Here is a 24994-nt window from a genome sequence, read left to right as displayed (position 1 = left end):
GGATGGATCTGCTATATTTCAGAAAACTTATTAGTTTGCATATACACATTTAAGTACATTTTTAGTAAATTAATTACGTAATAAATGGAAACAGGTTGAAATACAGGTGACAAAGAATTTTAGTTTGCTAGCTATTAATTAACTAATTAATTAATAATTGTTGCTCATAATTACCTATATAAAGTAGGAGTCCTATTATTTATGTTTTCACTTTGAATAGGTTTTGTATCTCTAGTTTAATGTCTTCGGTAAAAACCAAGAGACCTAAAAAATTTTAAAATTACATTATAAACATATGTGGGCAGATATATTCAATTCAACTCATTACTCTAGTCCTTACATGTCACACAACTGAAATGCAAAAATATTGAAGTTTATTTACCTCATAATTACTCACAATTAACTCCTAAAGGGTACAGCACATGATTTGTAGTCACTTAGTTTGTGGCGTCCTGCTCTCCATTGACTAGTCACAATTCAGGATAATTACAATAACTTAGCTCTTAGAAACAGTTTACTCTTGTATACCTCTGCATTTCAGAAAGACTTTTATGAAGGAAGAAGAATGTTTTTATGTTGAAGAATGCAATTTGTATTGTATGTAAGAAAAGTATGCCCATAACTACCATAGTAGGTACCTAGATTTGTTTCATCCATTTGTAATGGATTCATGAAAATCTAGTCTGTGAGTATAGGAAGGAGGGGACCAGTATGGAAACCTGGGCTATAACAACATGACGCTTTAAACAACTCAGCCCATCTAAAAGTAAACTGGCCACCTTCCCTACCAAACATTCCTTCCTCAACTTGGGAAATGTCATCCATCCACTCAGTTGTCCAAGGCTGGAGAACTAAGTCTTGTCCTTGTCTCTTCCATCTTCCTTACCAACTTCTCCCCACCTCATCCAAGCAGCCACCAAGTCTTGTCATTTCTAACTCCTTAATATCACTTCAATATACCTATTTCTTTCTGTCCCTTTACTTCTACCTTAATTTAGGCCACTGTCATTTATATGTTGCTTGGATTTCTGTAAAGCTTTCCAACTGGGCACCTCAATTCCAGTCTTCTTCAATCCATTTGCTATATTCCAGTCAGCGTAGTCTTTTTCTAAGATATGTCGGTCCCCCACTCCCTTTTTTTTAAGCCCTGCATGCTTAATATCATTCAATAGCTTTTGATCTAATGCTCAAACTTCATGGCTTGGCTTACATGGTCTTTTAGGTCTGGCCTCTATTTACTTCAACCAACTCTGCGTGCCCCACCCCTCACTCATTGCTGGAGCCAAGAAGAATTAACAGCAATTCATCCAACTCTCTGGTCTCTCTAACTTCAGTTTTGGAATTCTCTGCTCCCTTGATACAGAAGATGCTGTTCCAACTCTGCTTGGTTTAATCATGTCAACATTCCTGGAGGTTAGACCTACGTTTCACTGAGAAAGTCTTCTCTGACTCTCTCATAGTCTCTTAAATGCACTGTACACGCCCCAATCATGTCCATTCAGCATTCAACAAATATCTGTCTGGTGTCTGCTGTATGCCAGGTTGGGATATTTCCCTGAACAGAACAGAAGCAGATAAAGATCCTTACCTCCATGGAGACTGCATTCTTCTCGTAGCATCATGGCAACTTACCTTACTATTTTCCTCTCTTCTTCACTAGATAAAGGTAACTTCTCCTGAAGTTACTGTATTATCATGATTGGCACAGTGTCCAACCAGTAAATATTTGTTTAAAGAAATGAATAAACTATCAAATGCAGAGCAAAGAAATGCCAATGTATTTCTTTTAATCTTAGGCCGTTATAATTACTTTGAAGCCAGGAAAACTTGTTTAGAAGTAAGAGAACCCAAACCTTTTACATTATGTGGAAATTTGGTGAATAAACATATGAACATGTCTTCAAAATTATATGTACCCTTCTCTCCCCTTAAACTTGCTTTCAATCACTGTTATCTAGTCCTTATATAACCTCTTTTGATTTCTAGTCCAATCTGCTCATTTTCTGATCAACACAGTCTATAATGGAAAAATCAGTATCAAAGACACACCACTAGATGGTCTTCTAAAAGGAAAAATAAAAGTATTTGAATAATAGTATTACATATACACTTTCTATGGACCTGAGATTACTTAGAGACAAGATATTTTTCTTGCAAATCTAAAACAGCCACATTAAATTCTTAAGCTGTTCTTCAGAATTGGAAAAAAATATCTCAAAGACAAGGAAAGGGTTTTTTGATGTTTTGAAGTCTCACTGATTTTCTTTTTCTCTAGGGAACAGGAAGACCACAGCAGTATTTTGCTTTTGATAAGAATCTATCAGATGGACTTGAAAATTCAACAGTTAATTACTCTTAAGATGATCTGAGGTAGGAAGAAATGTTAAGGTGACATGTAGAGTTTGGGTGTCTAACATTCAGTATTCAGATCTCGTAATTCCTTTGCAAATGAAGTATGATTAATAGGTGATTTAAAAAAAATGTTCACTAAAATTTTCTTACCTGCCTTCTAAACATGTGCATCCTTATATAAACAGGTTTATTTTTTCTGCCTCCTAGGTGCTTTATATCTACACATCCACACTATTCTTTTCCAAAGCATTGTTGGTTGTTTCGCTTTTGTAGCGATCACAAGTCCTCTTGGTATTAGTGACTTATACTTTCCTCTTCTTTGTGAGTGTGGGTAATAGCCTTTTTGTATACCAATTTGCTTACACTGCAGTCCATGCTGGTAATACTGTACATTGCCTGACCTCTGAATGGAAAAATAATAACAAGTTAAAACAGTCATTTTACCTGAAGTCGATAAGGCCATAACACTCACCCTGCTTTCAATTCACGTGCTCAATTTTCAGCCACTCACTCTTGACTTTGAGAGGAAGGAATAATGACAGGTTACAGGCACTTTATTTCAAAATTCACTCACAAAGTTATTGACAAGCATTTTTCACAGAAACAGCTCTTCTCTCTGACCCTCGTGAGCTGTTTACATGAAAAATGCTCTTCCGTGTAGATTAATGAGAGTGGAACCTAATTCCATACCAAACATGCAGCAATTGCTTTAGCATCTCTGTTTTTGATATGGGAACAAAAATAGGGATAATTTGCCTCAAATTGCAGTCACTTCAGTCATAATAAAATCTCAGAGAGTACTGTTTGCTTTCAACTTTCATTAGGTAAGCTGGGGCTGTTATTAAGGTACCAGCACATAAATGTTATATTAGCACTTAACAGAAGCATAGCATTCTCCTCTAGGAGATAAATTCTACCCTTGTCAATATAATTCCTCACTGAGTGCAGTAAAAGAGTTTGAAAAGATGAAATAGTGAAGCTTTACAATAGAGGAAAGAAATACCTTGTTCATTCAAGCTTAAAGGCCATTTTGCTGGCCCAAGGTGCTAGGGTACTGTTTAGAAAATAAGTCTCAGGAAAACTCTCTTAGGTCAAGTCAAACACTGAAACAAACTTTTAGACATGTTCTCTTTGTCCGAGGTTGTTAAATCAGTTACTTTAAATTTCTGAATGCCTTTAACTGTCATTTCAACTCTGTGAAGAAATATAGGAATTTAAGGCCAAGAGGGAGTTTATTTCCCGAGAGCAAATGATAATCATTCTGTGTAAACCACTGTGCACACAACACTCACGTGTTTCTTTCTTTCTTTTTTTTTTTGAGTACGGTAAGCCCTTTTAAAACGTAAGGTATTGTGTATATCGTTGTGGTGGAGCTGTTAAAATTAAATCCTTACTCTTACTACTATGTCTTTTAGATACTCTTAAAATAACTACATCCAATTCAGGCCTAAGAAAAGTGCTGTCACACTTACAGAAATGAGGGCTGTTCAGTCATCTAACATGGAAAAAGGAAGTGAGGGGCATCTAAAAGCCTGGCTGTTGCTAGGCCCACCTCTGCCATTGTCCGTCTTCTTTCCTAGCCTTTCAAAGCTCTTTATCACACCGTTATTCAATAGTTTTAAGGTCTTTTAAGGAGTCGATTGTCATTTGGATTATTTAGCAGCCTTAATTACACAAAATAGTCTATTTTAACCACTGAATTCAGACCATCATGATTTTCAGGTGACAGAGGAAATGTAAAAGTGACTATTGTCCCTCTTCATTTGTAAAACACACAAATAGAGAAACAACATATACGATTCTGCCTAAAAATGTTGGTGATGAGAACAGTCTGGCTTAAAGTTATATTCATAAGGTTGAATGTGTTTGTATTTGCCAATTAATGTTATTATTCTATTAATCTGGGAAGTCACTGTCATTCAGCCTTTCCCAGAAGGTTGACACATTTCCATCCAGCCCTCCTTATATCCCCTGCATTCTGGTAGTCCTGAAAATGGTCTGCAAATGTTCACTGTGGCCAGACTGAAGGAGAAAAGGAGCGTTAAGTACATTTCTGCTGAGACTTCAAAGTCGTGGGCTTAGCCGATGTCCATTTGTAACCCAATTTTAAAATGGTAGTTTCAATATATACCATTGATAATGAACAAAACAGCAGCTTCAAGACCAAATTAAAATAATTTTCAATCCATAATTATGAAGTAATTATCTTTTTCTTTAAAGAAAACCACAACATAATTTTTTGGGTAAAATGAAAACTATCGTATATGTTTGCAATTTTATATACTGGCAAATATTGTATATGGAAGTTTTTTTTTTTTTTGAGGAAGATTAGCCCTGAGTTAACTGCTGCCAATGATCTTTTTTTCACTGAGGAAGACTGGCCCTGAGCTAACATAGTGTCCATCTTCCTCTACTTTATATGTGGGACGCCTGCCACAGCATGGCTTGACAAGCAGTGCCATGTCCACACCCAGGATCCAAACCAGCGAACCCCGGGCTGCCAAAGCGGAACGTGTGCACTTAAATGCTGCGCCACTGGGCCGGCCCCTGCATATGGAAGTTTTTAGTTGGTTTCAAGACTTAGAAAGGTTTTTGTGTGTGTGATATATATATTTTAAAAATAAATTTAGGGTCAGAGCCAGCAGCTTCTCAATCATATCATTGAGTGTAAACTCAAATGGACTTTAGAGAAAGTAGTAGGGCCCAACCATCTAATTAAAGCAAATACTCAACTATAAGTTCTTTAATAAGAGAGAATACATTCTACATATTTTTGAAGCCTCAGCAGCCAGCATAGTGCCTAGTACCCAATGAGCGCTCAATAAATGTTTCATGCTAACACTTTTCTGAGGCAATTTATATCAAATTTCCAAATGCTTGTTCAATTTGACCCCAAAATTCCAAGTTTAGAAATTTATTCTAAGAAAATAACTAGAAACGTTCACAAAGTAAATAATTGGGGCTATATTGGATGTTTATCACAGTGTTACATATAATAGCAAAAATTGGTAGCAACTAAAATACCCAACAATAGAGTATTAGTCAAGGGGCTGACCCAGTGGCATAGTGGTTGAGTTTGTGCACTCTACTTTGGTGGCCCGGGGTTCGTAGGTTCAGATCCCGGGTGTGGACCTAGTGCTGCTCGTCAAGCCGGGCTGTGGTGGCATCCCACACAAAATAGAGGAAGACTGGCACAGAGGTTACCTCAGCAACAATCTTCCTCAAGCAAAAAGATGTTAGCTCAGGACCAATCTTCCTCAAAAACATACACACAAAATAGAGTACTAGTCAAATACTTTATAGTATATAATATAATGAAATACTATACGACTACGAAAAACCATGTTTTCAAAGAACATTTAGTTGTAAGGGAAAATAAAATATATTATGTGGGAGAAAAATCAGTTCAAAGACTAACAGGTACGATTTTAATGAAGTGGATAGATAATGTAAGGGCGCATGTATTTATTTGCACATATATACACATATGCATACATATCTGAATGAGACAGAACAAAATTATCTGTTACAAGGGGAAAAAAAACACAGGTTTCTTGCAAGCCTCTGCTGGCTCGTAAAGCTAGAGGATGCTAAGATGGGTCCTTTACTTACTCAATGGAGAGATCCATGTGCGGGCACAGAGAGGAGAGGCTGGAGCTAAGAACAGGACTGGCTCTGGGTGGAAGGACCGATGAGAGGCAAGGAGTTGAGGCAGTTGGCAGTCAACAGGAATTAGGGGCCTGGCAAAGAACCCAGATGTCTAATGGAGATTTTTATTAAGTTTTTCTGTGGAATGTGTATTGTATCCTTCTCCTTTGCCTCCTCCTGGAAACTCCAGCAAAATCTCCATTTTTCTCTTATACTTTGAAAGGGAGCTTTGCTTTGAGCAGGTGACTAAGTGCTGACTCCTGCTCAGGGGCAAGGAGCAGGTGTGTGAGGCCCAGTCGCATCTGGGATATCTTTATGAAAGAAAATGCACCCAAATATTAAACCGTCATTCGCTTTGGGGAGAGAGGGAAGATTTTCATTTCCTTCTTTGTACTTTAATGGATTTTCCAAATTTCTGTAATGCATGCATATTACTATTATAATCAGAAAAAATGTTATTTAAAAAAACAAACTGATGTAGAGTAAATGATTTAAGTGAATAAGCCACAAATGAATAAATTTAAAAAGTAGTAGCTTTGAGGAAGACTTTAAAGCATATTCAAATGGAAATTGCTCTAATTTACAATGACTATAAGAAGCCTCAGGGTCTCCATTCTGTCTTTGGCTGCCCTTTGAAATAAGACACTTGGTTTTAGAATACACACACACACACACACACACACACACACACACACATATATTTTTGCTGAATGAGTTTTAGAATGCTTAATTAGTCAAATAATAAACTTGTCTACTTTGTTTCCTTGAAAAAAGAAAAAGATGAATCTCATCCTTTCAAATCAATATTTTAGCAAAAAATTTATGTATTACTTGTGTTCACGATGAAGTAGACATTGAAAGTAATTTTAAAAATTACATTCCTATATGTTTCCCATTAAAAAAGGGAACATAGCAAAATACACACGTGCATTTAAGTGACTAATGGATGCAGTTGTGTTAGCATTGCTCTTTTCCAAGTTGTCACTTGCAGCGATTAAGAACCCTGACATGAGCCAAAGTAGGGCTCAAATCATGGCTCCACCACTTACTGGCTGTATGTTGTTTGGGCAGTCATTTAACTTCTTAATTTCCTCATTTGGAAAATGGAGATAACACTAATTCCCATCTCAGTGTCACTATGAGAAAAATATAAGCATTTTTAGATTGATCTAGATGATCACTTTATATTCGGGTACTGCCACATGTATTTAGGATCATGTTTACGTTTGTGTTGATGCTAGCTAACATCTGAAGTACCTACTGGTTAAAGTGGTCATTTGGCACCAACGTATGCAAACATGGACACTAAATATTGCGCTCATTCTTCTGGTGTTCACTATTCTTGCCCTTGGAGTCTTCTGTCAGCTACAAAGACAAAACTCGGCTTTGTAGTCAAAATTCACCATTAAAGTAATAGAGTAAGACTTTAGTTTCCTAACTTATTGAGATTATGATTTGACATTAGGAAATTATATTGCAGTGGAGTAATGTACTACTTTGTCTTACGCTAATAGGGAAAGAATTAGATGGACTTAATATATAAATGATGCCCTCGTGCCAAGTAGAGGACAAATGATAACACGACATTCTGCTCAAAAGAGAGTTTTACAGTAGTTCACGTAAAGAGAAATAGTGGGAGAAATGAGTCATCACATGTCACATTGCAGAATAGCTACACCGGCTGGAAAAGAAGTCATACCATAGGAGTCAGCATTTCTTTGGTTAGGAGATACATCACAGGAGTCCTACCTTTTGGGTATTAATTTGCAGTAGCTCATTAGCAGTTGTGTAGAAGTAAATACATAATAAGATATCTTTGTTCAGTGATATTTCTTTATTAATCAATGTTAGGATTATTAAAATGATTGCCCTTTGAGGGGCTGGGCCAGTGGTGCAGCAGTTAAGTTTGCAAGTTCTGCTTTGGTGGCCCGGGGTTCGCCAGTTTGCATCCTGGGTGCGGACCTACACACCCACTTAGCAAGCCATGCTATGGCAGGCGTCCTACATGTAAAGTAGAGGAAGATAAGCACGGTTGTTAGCTCAGAACCAATCTTCCTCAGCAAAAAGAGGAGGATTAGTAGCAGATGTTAGCTCAGGGCTAATCTTCCTCAAAAAAATAAACAAATAAAAGTAAAAATAAATAAAATGATTGTCCTTTGAAATAAAACTGTATATATTTGTGACTAAAATCAATTATAGCATGTTTTACAATAAAGTGATGCTTTTAATTATAGTTGCATTAGTTTTGTAGGTTTATTTTTATTTAACTTTCACATTTGTTTCAGTTGTATAGTTGATAAAAGCTATACGTAAAGGAGTTCATAGCTAGTTTTATAGGTTTATATGTAAAAGTAACATTATAACAAAATAATGCAGGCCCAAACTGGACATCTGCAAGAATTTTTTCCTACTTTCAAGAGCAAAAAGTTTGAGAAATGCTGTCTTAGAATAAACTGCTTTTCTTTGCAAAATGTTCCAAATCATATCATTACCAAAAATAATGTGCAATTTTGGCTGAAAACCTAATACATTTGGCTTCTACTCAAGAAGCAGGATAGCTTTGTGGGCTTATTATTGGCTAAGATGATGAGAGTGGTGAGGATGACTCCGCAGATCTAAAGATGATGATCCTACCCCCCATCAATGGGATGCGCGCTGATTTATACTGGCCCATTGACAATTTTCATCCAGTTATGATAAATGACATTCATTTGCAAGTTTCCATTTTTACATCTATTAAATAGACAATACCTATATGATTATCTTAGAAAGTTAAGGTGGAGAACAAAGGAATGTGTGAAAGTACTTAAATAGCTAAATCCTAAGGCTATACAAATAACATGATAATTATCACATTAAAAATAATCTCAGGGCCTATTTACTCTTTGGGTTCTTGTTGTTTGTGTTTAGGTGATCAGGTATAGGTTATAAGCAGTTGTGTATATGTAGTACATTAATTCTTGGCTAAAAAAGATACTGTTGCTAAAAACTGTTTGTTTTCAGAGGCTACATATCACTAAAACTTTGGCACCCATTAGAGGAGCAAAGAAGCTTTCAAAGCAAGAAATACTGTTACACCTCTTTGATTGATACACATAGAGTGTATGGGTGCAGATGCGCAATGCAAAACGAAGACTCTGCCTCCTAAAGCTGTAGCCCACATTACAGAAGGAGCTGAAACTCCAGCTTTACCACCTGAGCTTCTGCTCTTGAATTGATATTAAGTAACCATATTACTCATTATAGCCTTTAATCTCCCTTGCCGATAGCTTTTAATTTTTAAACAGCCCCACTTTACAAATCATAGCCTCTTTCATGTGTTCTCCTGGCTAAAGAATTAATTTTGCAAGCAAAATATCTAAACAGTAAGCATAATAAGAAGGAAACAGGTTAAAGCTCATTAGCAGCAGGGAGCAGATGTAGTAAAACTCTTCCAGTTCCCCTACATTTCCTTCTCAGCGGGGCCGGGCACCAAGCTGTGAGTCAGTTCTATAGCACAACGCTTGGCTGCTGTTTCAGCAATTGCACCTCTATGGCTTCAAGTGTAATACCAAGAATTCACTTTGATTTTTGATTTTTCTTTGCAATAATAATGTCTAAAAGGACCCTGCAGAGCTCAGAATGTGAAGTTAAGCACCAAGTGCCAGCTAATCAGGAGAATATAAGAATGTAATTGATAAGAAAATAATTATAGATTATGAAGTCATTTTATCTTTAAAAATATTAACTTCTTGACAAAGAGAGGCTCCACAGTTTGGATGAAATCAGTAATTGCTCAAGTTAAACTTCCTCGAAATATCATGCAATAACTAACGTTCGGGATAATGATTGTTATACAACTGACAAAAGATAACCATGTAAGGACCAAAGCAATACATTGATTATGATATAAACTAAAAGCAAATCAATTGTTAGAGAAAGCACAATCTCAAATTATTAAGCTAGGCTTTCTTCCTTCATGTGCAATGTTAAAAGAGAACCATCTTTTAGGAAACATAGCAATATCAACCAAACTAAGGTACCTATGGAGGTGAATATTAGCAAGGCTTTATTAAAAAAAATTTTCCTAGAGATTAGAACTGTTTCCTGAGCTAAAAGTAGTACTTACATAGGCCAAAACACTGTTGGAGAGATGAATCATCAATATGATTCACCTGCTGGATTCTGGATTGTTAGGACACAATTTGTTCAGAAAAATGATGATCTCCTGTAGAATCCAATTCCACAGAATTTCTAGTAAATCAAAATGCAACAGATGTAAATGCAACAATCTATAAATTTATCTACATATTCTTACAACTCTGTAAATTACTCTAAAAGCTGATACTCTGTGTTTGCTGTGTTTGTGCAGATTTAATTTTTGCAATGGATTCATTCAGCCAAGTCTGATAGACAGGACACTTTCAGAAGAATGACGTTAACGGTGTTCCAGGACAGCTACTCTAAATCTTTCAAAAAAGAAAAAGAAACTTAGAAGTACACTTACTGGGAGAGTGGGAATGCACATTCTGAGTCTTCTAGGCTACCAAAGTAATCTCAATCCTCCCCCTGAAAAGTAATAGTATTGGCCTCAAAGCCTGGAGCGGATCTAAACCTACAAGCAAGGGTTAAACTTCCCCATTTCATGAAAATCCAAATGGCAAGGTCAAGAGGATCATAACAGTATGAAGGAGTTAACCTAAAAAAAAATCATCCATATACTAAGATTGATTGATTTCTCTGAATTGCTTGACCCATTTCCACTGTAAAAGGAGGAAAATTGTGTTTCCTGACATGTCTCCTCTAATGCAAACATTCGTGTGTATCTTCAGAGGCAACTAGGTCTCGAGAGCTTATATCAATTAGACCATGCCTTGGGAAACCTGGCTTAATTCTTCAGACTCAGTAGGTTGGAGATAACATTTGAAGTCATGATAACAGCCACCCAGGACTTGTGTGTCCTTGAAGTGTACACAAGACAGTGAGTCACTTTGTGTTATCATTACTTTACCGTGCAGTTTCAATAGCTCTAGAAACAACCGAGCTCCCTTAGAAATCTCCAGCATAGATCCTGTGGGCAATGTAAGGTTTTCCGTTGGAAGCATGGAACTGAAAACTTCCAGGGGATTCTGCTTTTAGGTTTCCTTAGAAATTGACTAAGAGTAATAGAATTGAACTGAAAGAGAAGATAAATATGTAGAAAAATGCACAGAAAATACTGCTCTAATGGGGCAGAAAAACCCAATCCACAACAAGTGACTCAAAAAATAGTGCTCTCTACTATTCTGTAGGTCTATAAAACATGGACAATTGCTCACATTGTATCTACCTTTTGGGATAATTTCATCTGGGTTACCTGTCACCCTAATTGAAAATCAAGCGACAAGAAAAGAGCAATAACTACGAAGTCCATGAAAGCAGCCAGACCACCAGGATTGAAGAGATGCTCATCAACACACAGTTCTGCTGACTGGTCACGTGTGAGGAAGAGACAACAGCAGGATACTCAACAAACTGGAGGACAGTGTTCTGAAGTGTGATATTTCCAAACAGAGAGGGCAGAGAAATGCTTTAAATTCCTATTGAAGCAGAGCCTAGAGCAATCTGGAATTAACGGTGGAGGACTCTGACATTAGGTGACAGAGCAGCCTGGTATGTAGCTACAAGGAATAGAGTTGTTCTTTAGTAAAAAATGTCAGGCCGATTATTGCCCAGAAGGTAGAGTCGCAAATAGAGATGAACCTTTCAGGTAGTAACTGCTCCCATATAAATGACAACTTTCACATGAAAAGTTCTGAGTGCAGAAAGTATTAAAGATCATAGAATTATAAAAATGCGGGATTGGACAAAGCCAGTCATTATCTGTTCAATCCTCTCATTTTGTAGAAGGGAAACTGAGTTCTAGACAGGTCTGCCTTGCCCACCAGTCAGAAGCAGAGTTAGCACTTGAGTCCATGTCTCTGGATGCCTGGTCTAGCCACAAACCATACCCACAATACATTTTAGAAGCCCCAGCTTTAAAATAGAGGTGCAACCTCTTAAACTAGAAGAAAGCCTGTACCAATTCCTTTCTATCTTCAGAGAAAATCCAGGGAGGAGGCAGTGTACAAGGTGTGAAATCTGTACACTCAATTAAAATCCTCAAGGGATTATTAAATATCTGACCCTGACTTGAATTTCTAATCCAGCTTTATGATTTTTAGTCCACCACAAAGGCCTATTTTGGTCTCGAAGTGAACTCAGAGGTCATATTGTCCAATTCTTTCATTTCAAGGAGGAGGAGCTCTCAGCTCATTTCCACATATGTAGACCTTTCTACTCTCTCTATAAAGACATTCACTGGTACTCATGGCAGGAAGAATAATTTAGGCAGCTAGCTCTTCTCTAGAATTCCCACCACTCTGCTCCTCTCAGTTGAGTGGTGCATTTACAAATTATCAGTTGTCATTATTCCATTCTTGCTTGGAATATGCTTGGCTGGAATTGTTATTGACATTATGTACTTTTAATCCTATGGAATATGAATGTGAGACAAAGTAGAGTTGTTTCTATAAAACTTCAGTTGAGTATTTTGGATAGGCTTTACAAAAGTCAGCTGTTATTAAAAACATGCTGTCAGTGTTGGTGAGGATATAGAGAAATTAGAACCCTTTTTCACTGTTGGCGGGAATATAAAATTGTGCAGTTGCTATGGAGAACTGTATGAGGGTTCTTCAAAAAATTAAACGAATAAGTACCATATGATCAGAAATCCTACTTTGGGATATTTATCCAAAAAAATTGAAATCAGGATCTCAAAGACATACCTGCATTTTCATGTTCATTGTAGCATTGTTCACAATAGCCAAAAGGTGACAACAGCCTAAATGTTCATCGACAGACTAACAGGTAAAGAAAACATGGTGTACACATACAATGGAGTATTATTCAGCCTTAGAAAAGAAGGAAATTCTGTCATATGCTACAGTATGGATGAATCTTAAGGACATCATGCTAAGTGAAATAAGCAAGTCACAGAATGACAAATACTGCATGATTCCACTTATATGAGGTACCTAGAGTATTCAAACTCATCAAAGCAGAAAACAGAATAGTGGTTCCCAGGGACTAGGGGGAGGAGGAAGTGGGAAGTTGCTGTTCAATGGGTACAAAGTGTCAGTCAAGCAAGATGAAAAAGTTCTAGAGATCTGATGTAAAACATGGCGCTCATATTTAACAATACTGTAATGTACATCTGTTAAGAGGGTAGATCTCATGTTATGTGTTTTTTAGCACAATAAAAAAAATCCTGTCAATTTAGGTGTAAAAGATTGGAAAAGTTGTTAAAATCTAGAAATATTCTGCACTCAGATTATTTCATAAGTGTCTTTAAGTTTTTGCTCCTCTTTATAGAAAAAGGAAAACAGAAATTATAGATAATGCATTGTGAGTAAGACTTACGCAAGAAAGATAATATGCAACTTGGACAAGATATGCCAAGACAAGGTTTAAGGCCTACACCAAAAGATCAGTGCATTAACGTACACTTATTTGTTTAAAGTAAAGTGTTTTAGGCCATGTGTAGTTTATTTCTTAATGATTTACTGATTTAAATAACTTTTTCAATCAATACCTTAACTATAGGTCCTATGCCTAAGTTATTAGTTAAGATATCAGAAATCTTCATTTATAATGCATAAAAGATGATTTTGGCCTAAAAAGTAAAGAATAAGTTTGATGATTTGGTCACTTCCACTATAGTCAAGCTGTTTCTTCAGTTCAGTAATTGAGGGCCTGCTTTGTGCTAGGTACCATGACAGGCATCTCATTATGTGGTGTGGAAGCCACATGAAATTTTGACTAAAACTTGGGTTCAAAGTCTGGTACTATAATATCTACCTTATTAAATTTCCTAGAAGATTAAATAGTAGCTACCTGATTAAATAGGTGCTCAGTAAATATCAGTTTCCCCAAATGTATCACTGCATTGACTTACCATGATAACTGACAGGTGGGTACCATTATCCTCATTTTATAATACACAGCTAATAACTTGGAGATCCTGCATACAAACCCAAGTCTGTCTAAAGCCTGTGTTCTTCCCACTACAGGACACTCTTACATTATGTTCTAATTTTGAGTAGGATTCCATTCTGAATGATTTAGCCTGGTTGAGTTGCAAATGTACTGCCAATAGCTGAATGCTTGATATATCTGCTAAAAATGAACTGGACGGAATTGCTTAGTGGTATCCATCTATAAGTTGGGGGATAGCTGCCAGATGCAATGGTTTAAATTTCATTAGTGTCTAATGTTTATGTCTAGCTGCTTTTTTGGGGGAGAGGGCAATAAATACTCGGGTTATCCAGCTGTTTAATGGATCTGCTTCTTTTATTATGATTTTTGATTTATTATATTTTATGATTGAAGGAGTAGTCATACAAGATAATTTAATTAAAAGTTTAAAAGAAAGGTGTGGCAAGGACACAGTTCTCCTTTTCACTAGTTAGAATTGGAATTCATGATTTCTGTCCGCTCTGATTTCAGGAGATTTGAAGAAGCATTGAAAGCCTGGTGTTAATAACAAAGTGCTATTCTTATTAGGGTCTTTATTGTTCTGATTTACCAATCTGAAGATCACTGTCATGGCTGGAGAGCATAGAAACAGAATAGGATGTGGACAATGACATCCTTTTCCTTCAGCTTTTAACTTCACAGCAGCTTCTCAAGCAAGGAGATGATCACTTCTTTGCTCTAATTTTTACTCTAAAAGCTGCATTTAAATGGCTTGTCATGATTAAATATTTTAGTATTGTCACCAGTTTCAGTTCATGCTACACTTGAGTTTTTCTATCACTATTCTCATGTTTGTACAACAAAGGTATTTGTCTTAATTTCCCTTTCTCCATTTTTCACACATTCCTTTAGCTTCTGAGAGTGCATGCTATGATTTAAGACCCAGGAAAACCTCAAAGCTGGAATTATCTTTTAAACCTGGTATTATCTCTCCTTGTTTTGACTTCTCCATTGTACTTTGCAGCATTGACTATGATTTACAGTATATTATATTTTCAAATTCCTTGACGGTATCTTTATAATATTTTTCCCAAACATAGTTTGTTCAAAATTTTGATGAATTTCAAGATGTGTCATCAATCACTTTTTAATGAAGCAAATAACAAGCAAAAATGTAAATTCAATGTAATAAGCTGTATTTCATTGTGTGTCAAAGGCAGTTTACATCAAACTGACCCATACCTTGAGGTATATCCCCTTGTCATAAAATCAACTAAGCCCCACCTGGAGACAATCCTTTTTCCTTTTCTCTTCCACTCTAATAGCCAAGTCCTTCTATAAGAAGCATCCCCAGGAAGAAGAATGAAGCATCATTCTACCTAAATGGTGATCAACCAACCACCATTTTTGAAGGCCTTCTCTGCTTAAGCAATTGTACTTGTCATTTTGAAATTCTATGAACGTTTTCATTTCATAAATGATATAATTAAAGATTAGCATGGTTAAGTAACTTGCACAAGATCACTAAGAGGCAGCACAGAGATCAAAGTTCATCTTAAGTCAAAATCTGTGCTCTTCCACTAGGGAGTCCCTCCTGGACACTCACTCTTCCCACTGCTGGGATGGATGTGACTTCTGACAAAGCTAGTGGGAATAATTTGTATAATTGATTTATGCCCTCCCTTATTCTAGAAAGGATTTAGGACGGGGATGGAACACAATCATGTTCTCTGCTATGATGCAAAAGAATGGGTTGTGGATCATACAGCCCATTTAAATCCCAGGACCCTACTTGATAGCTGTGAGAAATCTGTTTCCTCATTAATAAAAGGGAATAATATTACCTAACTCTCAGGGCTATTGTGAGAACTACAGGAAGCAACACATAAAGCTCCTGGTACAGTGGCTGGTACAAAGTAGAGATCATAATAATTAGTTCACTCTTCATTCCACCCTACCCTTTGGTTGTGACTTGCCTCTCTTTAGGTGGTAGTCCCATTTGAAAGCAGAACAGCTCTATTTCCCTGTTGACAATTACTCTCAAGTTTAACTATCATTTCCCCCAGGTATGAACAACTGTTAGTTCCACTCCAAGGTTTAGGAAAGGCCTTCAGTGACCATATTCTTTTTGCTGCTTAGGATGGGCCATATAACTTCCTTGGGAGTGAGCTTGAGTATTGATCTTTATAGAGTTCTTTGCTGCTTCTTGACGTATACTAAGATACAGATAATTAATTGACACTATTCTATAAGGCTACTGAATTTAAATATTTATAGCAATCCTACACAATTTGTATACATCTGTAACATCAATATCATTGATTTGTTTATTCACAGAGCATTTATTGAGCACCCATACATGCCGGGCATCATGCCAAGAACCTATGTGACAAACATAGGAATGAATATAAGGCAGGCAAGGTTGCTGCTTTCCAGAAACTGCCAATCGGGAAGAGGAGAAGGAGACAAAGATGTAAGTTAATGCTCATACCTCAAAATGATATATGCTATTTTGACTAATATGAAAAGTTCTACTAGATCAAAGAAAATGCTTCACACATTTATAACACTAAATTCTTATCTTCCATCTCAAAATTAATATTAATAACAAGGACAAATATAATGCATGTGTTGAAAAAATAAACATAATATCTATGATTAATATCTGAATAGTAAAATATTTGCATAAAATAACATTATTGAAATCTCCCATTTCTAAGAACAATGCAAAGACAGAGAATTTGGGACCCTCACTATATTTGGTTTTCTTAAATGATCCCAATTTTATTAAAAAGAACAGGGATTTTTCATTTAACAAAGAAAATAATATCAACAGACATGTAAACCTAAGAATTAATAATATTTGGATACTATTTAACTTCTGCAATTATTATTTAACAATTTCTCTCATATAAATTCAGCTTCACATTTTTCTCTCCCTTTTATTTTTGGCTTTCACTTATTAATCTAGACGGTCATGGCAGTGGTTCTTTGGCAGTGATGCAGGTGGTTTCATGAAAAGAATACAAGGAAAGTGTTTTAAATAAGACTCTTCAAAGAAGGACCATTATCATATACATATTTTTCAGACTAAGAAATTTTAGGGTTAGAAGAATGCAAACAGTTTTGGTTTAGAAATCACAGCTAGAGAATTAGCTGGGAGTTTTCAAAATGCATCTGAGGAATTTTTTTCCACTTCATGGATAATGAAGAAAACATCAAGAAAGGTTAAGTAATTAGTCAATGTTAAACCAGTATGTGACTAGAACAATGACACGCATTTGTGAATAAGACTTTCAAGAAGGGAAATCAGAACACAAACAAAGCATATTGTGAATATGATAAAACACCAAGAAGAAACAGGAAACAAATAGACATGGTTCAAAGGAGCTCTCAGCAAATGGCGAGCCACACGCTTTCTTCATACTCTCATTTTGATGTTTAGTCTTCATCAGGAGTCTAGATTATAATTGACTTTTGCTCAGAGCACCTAATATGACACAGTTCAAGTGAAGACTCTGATGCCAGTCAAAGAGGATGACAAGAAAACCTTGTTAAAAATACTCATTTACTTGTTAGCAGAGTTTTCCTATACACTTTTTTATGCTGCCCTCTAGGATTCATTTTTATTTATTTCCTCCTAAGGTTCCATGTCCTTTATGACAGTCTTCTTATTCATGTTGCCCAGAAATGAAAGAGCCTGGGGTTTCCTGACACTGGTGCTTTTAAGATATGCTCTATTCCCTGGTTTTGAGCAAAAGTCAAAGGAAAAGATAATATATGATGAGTACAGGGAGACCTGAAGCTTGACAAAGGATCTCCTTCTTTCTAGAGAGTGAAAATACCTCCTCCTCATTAGGAATAAAAGCCCAGAAGCCACAAGCTGACATTAGCCCCTGCAACCCCAGAATTCTTCAAGTCGTCAAAACACACAATAGCCCTATAGTGTTTGAAAGCATGAAAATTTCTCATATCCAACAGTAACCTATTTTTCTGGTCATCCTTTTGTTCTAACACAATGCCCAGCATGTGTTCATGTAGTCAAACGTACCCACCATTTATGTACCTGCATATAGGATCATAAAACCCATTAATTTCAGATCTTGTGAAAAGTCGCTAATGGCCAGTGCAAACTTAAGGGTTTCACTTGTATTATTTCATTTAAACTTCACAGCCACAGTATGTTGAAACACTATTAATATAACCATTTTACGGAAGAGGAAACTGAGGCTTAGAAGGAAAAAGTCAAAAGTTTGGGTAAACAGACACCAAAAGTTTTTCAGGCATTGAACCCACATTCAAAGCAGAAGAAGGTCAGATTCAAGCAAGGGAAACAAGGAAAGCTAAAGAGGCTAAAATGTCCTCTTATCCCCACACAACTGCCTTGAGTCTATACATCCAGTTTCTTATGATGGGTTGTGTACAGGTTTGATACTCAGCCAGTATTTACAGGTAAGGCTCCAGAGATTAACAAAATATTTAAAAACTCCCCTATAGGTTGGTAAAAGTACCCTGGCCACACTGGCTTCTCACCCAGGATGTGCTTGGCATAGCAACTAAAGGGCGAATGTCCAGGATTCCAGAAACCTGCTCTAACTCTGACTAGCTGATGCCCGTGCCAGTCAGTCTCTCAAATCCTTGCCTCCTGGGTGCTGTTAGTGGCTCCCACAGGGAGCCCTGCAGACTGGCTGCCCCTTGTCCCTTTTGTAGGTGTGGGAACTTCAGTCTCCATGGGACTCTGGTTCTGAGGGAGCCAGGGAGAGACAGAAGAATCTGGAAGTGTGAGCAGGCTGGTGGACCAGCAGTGGGTGCTGTAGTAGATGTTAAATGTTTTAAATATCAGTTTGATTGGGAGACCTGAGAGAAATGTAACTATTGACACCATGAGGTATTCTTCATTTAATAGAGTAGGGTTCTCAATCACGTTTATAATGGGATCCACAGGAAGAAAAAAACTGGTCTCTAAATGCAAACATGAACTTTAAGGTAAAACAGTAAAAACAATTCTCAAAACATTAACAAGAATACTGTGCTATGCTAAATAGATCAGAAAATAAGATTATCACAAGCGAAAATAGATTATAGTGTCAGAAACTCTGCCACTTCTAGTGAAGAGATAAAAATCCCTAAAGCTTTGGCAATTTGTCATTTTCAGATCAATATTAATCATTTACTTAAGTGATGGGGCATCCTTGGTAGAGATTCTAAGCTTAGTAAAAAGGGTGAAGTTCTTAAATCCAGTAAAGTTCCAAATACTCTTTAGCAGAAACAGCTTTCTACCTGCCCCATCCGTTTTTTTTTTTTTTTTTTTTTTTTGAGGAAGATTAACCCTGAGCTAACATCTGCTGCCAATCCTCCTACTTTTGCTGAGGAAGGCTGCACCTGACCTAACATCTGTGCCCATCTTCCTCTACTTTATATGTGGGACGCCTGCCACAGCATGGCTTGACACACGGTGCATAGTTTGCCCCAGGGATCCAGGCTGGTGAACCCCGGGCCGCCGCTGTAGCAGAACGTGCGAACTTAACTGCTGCGCCACCCGGCCTGCCCCCTGCCCCAACCGTTTTTGAGGAGGCAGTGGATAGTGAGGTACTTATGCTGGGAGAAGAAGAAATGACAAGGCGTTGAGAGTAAAATATTAGCACAAACCTCCCAAATTCTGGGTAGTTGATCTTTAGAATAAATTTGTAACAATTTATGCATTCTTTGACTCTGAAATTTGATGGTGGCTTTCTGCCATGTCTGAGCCTGCTTTATAAGGCACTTGACAATGTGTTGAAAAGAGGTTTGCCAAGTTATTTGTGTCCTTGCCTTTTTTTCCACACCACCAGCAAGCAAGTTCTAAAGGGTGGAGATAGCATTGGCACTTAAGCATCCATTGGATGGACTTGAATTTATAGCATTGTTTCTAAGAAAACTGCATTTTGAGTTCAAGCAACTAAGTTATAAGCAAAGTTCTGGGAAACTATTTTCAGGTAAATTGATTATTACTTGAAAGTATTACCATCTTCAACTGCATACCTCCTTTAAATCCAACATCTCTTTGGGATTCTTAAATGAGTTATCCATTGTTTTTGTACTTTAAATTTTTTGAAATTATACAATGAACTTATAACTTAGTTACCACCAAAGGTTAAAGTGCATTGGACTTCTCTCTTCAAAGGCCCAAACAAAGAATCCCTGGACCCAGTCATAATAATTCTTGTGAACATAGTCCTCCAAAATACAAGGAATGTTAATACTGTAATTCACAGTAGAGCTTTGCAATCTTTAATGTAATAAAATGCAACCAAAAACTCATATGACTGGAAGAATATTGCTGTCTGGTGTTGAAATGGATCATTTAAAAAATTGGAACTAAGTGCTGAACAGGGAAATCCACAATAAAAATGGCAGCAGTAAAGGGAAAAAGCAGCTTTCATAAAGAATGTCAACATTTCCTTTCATATGGATGCTGCTTGCTAAAATATGTTAATCTGATAATTTTGATTTACTGGTTTTGCTTAATATTTACACAAGGCCAATCATGTAGAATTTTACATCCTGTAGGAGACATTCCATGGATTTTTGGTTTAATCTCCACCCCCTAAAAGAGAAAAAGAAATTGATTAATGGTTGTGGCCAGGGATATGACTGCTATAAAAATGAGACAAGACGGTTACACATTCCTTTTGTAAAGTGCAACTAAAGCTTCAAAAGGCAGCAATGAATCTTATTTTACACATGGAAAATGCATACATGCCTGAAGTGTGTGTAATCGATCTATCTCTACTTCAGGAGTTCTAGATATTTCAGGATATTTTTTGAATTAAGGCACATTATCAGGCAGGGGCGGTGTTTCACTCCCATAAAAGTGGTTTTCCTGAACTGCTCTTGCGCACTGATCTGGGAAATGGCCACGGGAAGTGCTCTGCTGTTTGCTTTGAAGATGGTGAAGAGCCAAGTGACCTCCTAAAAATGCAAGTGGAGAGATTTTTCTCAGATTTCAGCATCATTCCTTCATTCTGCAAATGGTTATTAACTCTCTAGAAATAGCTGGGCTTCTCCTGAGCAGCCAGTTTGTTTTTATCTCATTGACATGACAGATTCTTCTGCTGACTGCATTTCTCTTTTCGCATAGACTGCTAGAAAGCTCAGAGCCAAATTTGACAAGGACAGAAGACCTCATGGCACATGTTTTATATCTCAACCCCTGCTCGTTTCACTTTCTTGTAAGTTAACAAACATTTAGTGAGCATACAATATGAGTCAGGTACTCTACCTGGGTTTTCTTTTTCCAATTTCTGTGTTTAATAAAGGGAAAACTTTTATATTTTATGTACTTTTCTAAGCAATCAAATGGAGAATACTAGGCTCCTAATTTTTAAGGGTACAGATTGCAGCCATAAGACCACATTTCTCCAAACTAGAGAATTAACTCGCTTCAATTCCTGGCAAGAAAGATGGTTTTCTATAAATTCCAATCACATCATATGGTTTGGTGCAAAATGAACTATCTATATGCATGAAGCTAATTGCTTAATAGCCCTACTAACATATGCTTTCTGAAAAAAATGTACACACACATACACATACAACAAATGTAATTGGTGGAATCCTTTGCTTAAAGGTCTCTGAAGTCTTAGCAGAAAGTTGTAAGCAAACCAAGAAACTTGCATGTAAAATTATTCACTTCTTCTACCCTTTGAGTCAAGTGCAAGTCAGGAAGCGCTATCCCTCTTGGGAAGCCATCTGGCTATTCTTTCTTTTAAAAGCAATTTCTTCAGGTGAACAAATATGAAATGTGTTAAGTTTTTCTTGAAGGATATCAAAGGTGCACTTTCCTATGTTTTGAAAGTAATAGCAAACATGCAGGATCACAAATCTTTATTCGAAAAGTTGTCATGGAAGAAAGTTGCCTGCTCAAAAGTAATTCTTAGAAGTTGAATATAGGTAGTACACTACCTTAAGGACAACCAAGAAGAGATTATAAAAATATAGAGGCATTCTAATAAAATAACACTTTAAATATTTTTAAATATAGAAATTATTTTAAAAATAATTTGTTATCCTTTTGATAGAATGATATATCAAAATTTAATGCTCCAGTTTTAAAAATCTTTGTCTAGGAAGCTCAGTCAGAAATCAGTATTCAACATCTCAGTTATAGAATAATTGTCTCCCTCACAGTTTCAGGAAGAAAGCAATGCAACTTGTACCATGGAGATGAGAACTATCTCTGAATTATTTGTATATCCCAAATAAATACCTGGCACAATGTCAGGAAATTAGTAAGAATTCAATAAATGGTTGAGACAGAACATTGGTTGAGACAGAAGATAATATTAAAATATTTTTTAAGAAATTCATTGTAACTTGTGGCTGAGAGAAAAACAATAAGGACTAAGAACCCAAGTTTCTTGACCTCTAGATGAATTTTTTTGCATTATTTTTTTATGTAAATCATGGATGACAAATTACCGAGCTTTTGTTTGGAGAGTCATTGTGTCATAAAAAAGAATAGAGAAATTCACTTACAACACAATGTCTGAATGTAATTCAGCACAATGGCTGAATACAAATGACACTGGCAAAGGAGAGCCTCTCTGAGCAGAACAGGGCCATGAGGAGAGCGGGTACACAATAGAAGAAAGAGAAGAAAAATACATATCTCAAGATGAGGGAACCAGGACTTGGAGAAAGTAATGATCCAACATTGTGATGTCACTTCAATGTACATTCCAGGGAGCTGTTTTAATGCCAAATGGTTCCCTAGGAATTGAAAGCTGAGCTCTTCAAAGGAAAGGTGAAGTAGAGTGGTTTCTCCCATGGGAGAAGCCTTGGCTCCCCAAAAGAAATGTTAGATCCCAAGAAATGGAGAACCTTTGCCAAATGCCCAGAGATTCTCTAGAAAACAGAGAGAGAAAGAATAGAGGAGATAGGTTTGGAATAATACATGGCGTGGTGTTATACTTTAAGAGAGGAGTTAGGTTTCCAAACCAAAAGTTCTCCAGGAGTATTACAGAATTCTCGGGCTAGCATGGCAAAACAGAAAGTGGTAAGATTTTTCTTTGGTCTTCTCAATTCTTGCCTAGTCTACTATACGACACTTAGGTTAAATGAAAAAGGAAAATTTTTAATTACTACAAATTAGATACTAGATAATCAAAGGATTGGCTTTTTTTTTTTTAAAGATTTTATCTTTTCCTTTTTCTCCCCAAAGCCCCCCAGTACATAGTTGTATATTCTTCGTTGTGGGTCCTTCTAGTTGTGGCATGTGGGACGCTGCCTCAGAGTGGCTTGATGAGCAGTGCCATGTGCGCACCCAGGATTCGAACCAACGAAACACTGGGCCGCTTGCAGCAGGGCGCGTGAACTTAACCACTCGGCCACAGGGCCAGCCCCAGGACTGGCATTTTTTGGTTAGACTGTATCCTAAAAAAATGCCTAACATAAAAAAGATTATTTGAAAGAAACAGTTCATTAATATTTTGGGGATATAGGGATTTTTGTATTGATGAATTAGTTATTTCTTTAGTCAAATATTTATTGTATGCCTACTATGTGTCAGGCATTATGCTGGGTGTTGGAAACATATGGTGGGCATTGTTGTATGCTCCCTGCTTATATTTCTTATTCTAATTGTACATCACAAAAGGAAAAGAAAATAAAAGTCTTTCAATTTTAGAGACTAAAAACAGCAAGAACACAACTGTATCTTCTTGAAGGATGTCTGTAAGTATTTTATGCTAGGAAATATATAATATTTGTTACGGACTTGGATAACATGACTCCTACTTTAAAAACCGAAGACAAAGCTTTTCTTTTCCTGATTAGGTAATATACCAAAATTGAAGGAAAAAGCTGGGAATTACAAAAAAGTATAGAAAAGAAAATTAACATCACCTGCATTCATAGCAACATTCCCCCTCCCTTTTTTTCTTTCTTTTTTTTTTTACCATTTATGTCATTTTGGTATAATTCCTTGCAGACACACACACATATAGTTTATAAGCCTAGGCTCATAGTGTATGAATGTTTTCATATTTTTTCTATTTTATGAGCATTTCCATGTAATTAAAATTCTTCAAAAATTATATTTAGTGTCTGAATTCCATCGTATCACTCTTTCTTTCTCCCCAAATTCTAGCCAAACCTTTTACTATCATTCACTGAATAATCTATCTGCATAATTATTATCTACAATCTAATCTACATTATTAGGAACTTTTGTCATATTTGGTTCATAAAAGTGCTAGGGTTCATTTTATGTTAATCTGTTCCATTTTACTGATCTGTGTGTAGATCCTGGCTGCAGTCATACCATTTTAAATATGTATTGCAGTGCTAGAAAATATTTTCATATTTAATAGATCATGTTTCTCATTACTAATATTTTAAAAATTGTCCTCTGCTACTCTGAATCCTAACTATTTTAGAATAAGTTCTTCATGTTCCTAAAATAACCCCACTAGAATGTTCACTGATGTGCTCATGTTACACCTGTACATTAATTGCCATCTTTACAATATTCCCATTCAGAAGCATAATTCTTGACATTTGTCTTCTTGTATGTTGCTTAGCAAAGCTTTGTAATTCCTTCTAGACAGAAGTCTTATGCAATTCTTATTAAGAATATTACCAGATATTTTGTAATTGTGATTATTACCATGAATCTATTTTCCCTTTTCCCTATCTCTAAATCAAGATATTATTGATGGATGGAAAATTTAAAAATATATTATTTATTTCATATCCTGCATCTTAATTAAATCTGTTTAGTTCAAGTAGTTTTCCAGTTGATTCATTTGGGTTTCTCCATGTTAGAACGTGCTCAACATAAAAATACATTTACTCAAGGGAGGAGTCCGAAAATGAATTACAAAAAGTCATATTATGTTAGTACCTTCTCATTATTCCAATTTATCATATACTTCTGAAACCGGATGAGTAAGCCCTGGGCTATTTTAGGTATGTTTGATCAAAATTATATTGTATGTGATTATGCATTTCACGAAAATGAAAATTTGCTCTCCTTTTT

The 24994-nt window shown here is 36.3% G+C and overlaps 1 long non-coding RNA gene across 2 annotated transcripts in view; it reads right to left on the bottom strand.

Moving 5' to 3' along the window:
* Positions 1 to 24994, bottom strand: part of LOC139084187 (uncharacterized) — a 132841-nt gene that overhangs the window by 70817 nt on the left and 37030 nt on the right. Inside the window, exons 1-2 of one of the 2 annotated variants that reach the window (XR_011541573.1) lie at positions 22492 to 23395; positions 175 to 20560 (exon numbers count right to left, since the gene is read on the bottom strand). The exons of the other annotated variant lie outside the window; for it this stretch is intronic. This is a non-coding gene — a long non-coding RNA (uncharacterized lncRNA). Of the gene's footprint in view, positions 1 to 174; positions 20561 to 22491; positions 23396 to 24994 lie in introns of those variants that run through there. 2 annotated transcript variants of the gene reach the window in all.

The sequence above is a fragment of the Equus przewalskii genome, chromosome 1 (genome assembly GCF_037783145.1).
Source record: "Equus przewalskii isolate Varuska chromosome 1, EquPr2, whole genome shotgun sequence".
NCBI classification, from domain to species: Eukaryota; Metazoa; Chordata; class Mammalia; order Perissodactyla; family Equidae; genus Equus; species Equus przewalskii.
This window is presented reverse-complemented; position numbering and strand designations above follow the sequence as displayed.